The following is a 4,312-nucleotide window of genomic DNA, read 5'->3' as shown; positions in this document are numbered from 1 at the left end:
ATCCCGAACCCGAACCCGATTTCCTAAACCTAAACCTTAACCTATAGTCAATTCCCTAAACCTATAGCTTATAACCTAAACCGAAACCAAAACCTATACCTTAACCTAAACCTAAACCCTAAACCTATAGCCTATAGCCTAAACCTAAACCTAAAACCTAAATGTATTCTCAAATCCCTAAACCTAAACTTACACCTAATCCTAATCTCAACTCCCTAACTTAAACCTAAACCTAAACTTGAAAACCCAATCCTAAACCTATAACCTACACTTATAACGTAAACCTATAACTTATAACCTAAACCTAAGCCTAAAACCTAAACCTATGACCTAAAACCTAAACGTATTCTCAAATCCTTAAACCTAAACCTACACCTAATCCTAATCTCAACTCCCTAACCTAAACCTAAACCTAAACTTGAAAACCCAAACCTAAACCTATAACCTACACTTATAACCTAAACCTAAGCCTAAAACCTAAACCTATGACCTAAAACCTAAATGTATTCTCAAATCCCTAAACCTAAACCTACACCTAATCCTAATCTCAACTCCCTAACCTAAACTTAAACCTAAACTTGAAAATCCAAACCTAAACCTGATCCCAAACCCAAACCCGATTTCCTAAACCTAAACCTTTACCTATTCACAATTCCCTAAACCTATAGCTTATAACCTAAACCTAAACCTAAAACTTAACCTAAACCTATAACCTTAACCTAAACCAAAACCTATGACCTAAAACCTAAATGTATTCTCAACTCTCTAAACTTAAACCTACACTTAATCCTAATCTCAACTCCCTAACCTAAACCTAAACCTAAACTTGAAAACCCAAACCTAAACCCGATCCCGAACCCGATTTTCTAAACCTCAACCTGAACCTATTCTCAAATCCCTAAACCTAAACCTACACCTAATCCTAATCTCAACTCCCTAACCTAAACCTAAACCTAACTTGAAAACCCAAACCTAAAACCCGATCCCGAACCCGAACCCAATTTCCTAAACCTAAACCTTAACCTATAACCTAACCTAAACCTAAACCTATAACCTACACTTATAACATAAACCTATAACCTATAACCTAAACCTAAGCCTAAAACCTAAACCTATGACTTAAAACCTAAATGTAATCTCAAATCCCTTAACCTAAACCTACACCTAATTCTAATCTCAACTCCCTAACCTAAACCTAAACCTAAACTTGAAAACCCAAACCTAAACCTATAACCTACACTTATAACCTAAACATATGACCTTAAACCTAAATGTATTCTCAAATCCCTAAACCTAAACCTACACCTAATCCTAATCTCAACTCCCTAACCTAAACCTAAACCTATAACCTACACTTATAACCTAACCTAAACCTATAACCTAAACCTAAGCCTAAAACCTAAACCTATGACCTAAACCCTAAATGTATTCTCAAATCCCTAAACCTAAACCTACACCTAATCCTAATCTCAACTCCCTAACCTAAACTTAAATCTAAACTTGAAAACCCAAACCTAAACCCGATCCCGAACCCGAACCCGATTTCCTAAACCTAAACCTTAACCTATTCTTAATTCCCTAAACCTATAGCTTATAACCTAAACCTAAACCTTAACCTAAACCTTAACCTAAAGCTATAACCTATAACCTTAACCTAAACCAAAATCTATGACTAAAACCTAAATGTATTCTCAAATCTCTAAACCTAAACCTACACCTAATCCTAATCTCAACTCCCTAACCTAAACCTAAACCTTAACCTATTCTCAAATCCCTAAACCTAAACCTACACCTAATCCTAATCTAAACTCCCTAACCTAAACTTAAACCTAAACTTGAAAACCCAAACCTAAACCCGATCCTGAACCCAAACCCGATTTCCTAAACCTAAACCTTAACCTATTCTCAAATCCCTAAACCTACCTATGTCACGCCCCGAAATCCGGCACCTGGGTATATCCAACCCCGATTCTGTACCCGCAGGCATGACTTATGTTTTGTATGTTTACATTTTATATTTCACACATATATTGACAAAATAACCTCATTCATAAAATATAACCATCCAAAAATTTAATAATCAAACATTTATTTAAAGAAAAATGTCAATGTTCCAATTATTCAAGATTATCATCAAACACATGTCATCGTAATGTTGTTATACTAAATGTTTATTACACTTATTTAGAAAATGGTAAAGAAACAAAAATAAATAAAAGAAAATCTCTTTAAGCTCCTCCATGTGATCCCGATCCTGAAATTTTAAAATCCCAACAGGGTAAGCTGCGAAGCCTAGTGAGTAATCTCAACACAGGTTTCAAAATAATATGAATAAAACTGTATAAAAATACAATACATATTTGGGCAAAACAACAAATGAGGAGATTTAATAAACAAAATGTTTCAATGTAAATTCAAAGAAAAAAAATGAATGAATGAAATCAACAGATGTTATACTCCATAATAACATGTGCGGTTTATTCTTTTTAACACCAGGGCCAGTTTACACCGGTTGACCAACATCCGCGCTAATACAACACCTAGCCTGGCAATGGGAACATCTTGCATGACATGGTCACCCATCCAAAGGGCACTTGGTGAGGGACCCATTTGTACGTTAGCTGGTCAAACTACTACCCTACCGAACCTGGCAGTGGGAACCTTTTACAATCCTGACATGCTCACCCACTCAAAAGGTACGGTAGATGTTCCAAAAGGGTACCAATTGGGTTTCTGAGACTTTCAACCCAAGGGTCTTAATCGCCCCACCTATTTACGCTTTAGGGATTTTTGACCCAGAGGACTTGATCGCCCCACCTATTTTCTGGTGTTCCAAAACTGTTCGAAGAATATATAATTTTAATATTTAATGAGAAAAATATTTCTAAGGACAAATTATTTCTAATCATTATAGACTGTTCATACATGATTTAAAGTTCTATGTAAAAATATATTTGTGCAATGAAATTTGTCAAATCCGATCTGATAGTCTAGAAGAGTATACTGAACTTGAGGTTTTAGAAAAAGATGATCTACATCCTAACTTTCTTAAAATTATAAAAAATAAAATTAATAATCAAAGAATTATTAATGCATGGGTAAACATATATCTAAATTTAAAGTTGATTCACAGTTTGTTAATTAAAATGAAGAGAACTACAAAAAAAAATATCATGTTAAATAAACATAACAAACTATGAATCAATTAAATAAATCAATAAGAGAAAAATGCATAATTATTGAATTATTTGCATAATAATAATAAATAAATAAATAAATAAAACAAGTGGAATTTGTTACAAGAAAAATAAATAAATAAAAAATATCAAGTGAGAGAAACTCACTTTTTCTTAAAAAATATTTTCTTTTTTTCTTTTCTTTTCTTTTCTTTTCTTTTTCTTCCTCTCTCTTCCTTTTTCTCTCTCCTCTTTTCTTTCTTCCTTTTTCTCTCTCTTCTATCTCTCCCTCTCTTTCCAACGTGAATGTCCAGCAACCCCTTTCTTCTCTCTCTCTCTCTCTCACTCTTCTCACGTCACAACACCTCACCTCACCTCACGTTCCTTTTCTATATCTCATGCCTCCCTTTTATAGCCTCTTCATTCACATGTTTAACACGTGTAAGGGAGAGTGACTCTTACTACTCTCTTACCATTTCTCTTTCTTCTTCTTTATTTGTCTATTTAAAACATGTGTTACACGTTCTCTGGTTTGCACGCACCACCGGTTGTACATTTCACATGTGCTATGTGTGTCACGTGTATGGACATCGGGTGCATGTGATGTATGTGGTGCATGTGTGCCACACGTATAAGAGTTGTGTATGAAATAGGTGTTCATGGTGGGAATTCTAGTGTGCATGTGCACCATGTATCTCATGTGTGCCACATGTATGTGCATGAATGAAATTGTTATACACGGTGTCCAGTATTAAGCTATGGTTGTGATGATGTAGCTGGATGGATGGATGGATCAATAGATGGACGGATGGATGTATGGATAGATGGATGGATGTGCATGATGTGTTTGTGCATGTGTGTGGTTGTGATGTATTTGATGGTACATGGATGATGTATATGGATGGATAATTGTACGGTTGGATTCATTAGTTAATGAGCAGTTGGATTGGATATGTCCAAATTAATGGCTGAGATTGAACCAATTGATCTTGTAGATCGACGATCATATTAGACTAATTGGGTACATTGGTCAATGGTTAAAATTTGACGGTCAAGATTTATTTGGGTTATTACAACCTACACCTAATCCTAATCTCAACTCTAACCTAAACCTAAACCTAACTTGAAAACCCAAA

At 34.8% G+C, this 4,312-nt stretch overlaps 1 long non-coding RNA gene across 1 annotated transcript; it reads right to left on the bottom strand.

Annotated features, from left to right (window-relative positions):
• Positions 1–428: 428 nt before the first annotated feature.
• Positions 429–1,916, bottom strand: LOC131247337 (uncharacterized). The gene is made up of 3 exons (XR_009171648.1): positions 1,761–1,916; positions 973–1,023; positions 429–840 (listed from the first exon to the last, which is right to left on the bottom strand). It is a non-coding gene; the product is annotated as an uncharacterized LOC131247337 (long non-coding RNA).
• Between the last annotated feature and the right edge of the window lie 2,396 nt (positions 1,917–4,312).

The sequence above is a fragment of the Magnolia sinica genome, chromosome 5 (genome assembly GCF_029962835.1).
Source record: "Magnolia sinica isolate HGM2019 chromosome 5, MsV1, whole genome shotgun sequence".
Classification (NCBI taxonomy): domain Eukaryota; kingdom Viridiplantae; phylum Streptophyta; class Magnoliopsida; order Magnoliales; family Magnoliaceae; genus Magnolia; species Magnolia sinica.
The sequence above is the reverse complement of the archived record's forward strand: the minus strand, read 5'-3'. Positions and strand labels throughout refer to the sequence as shown.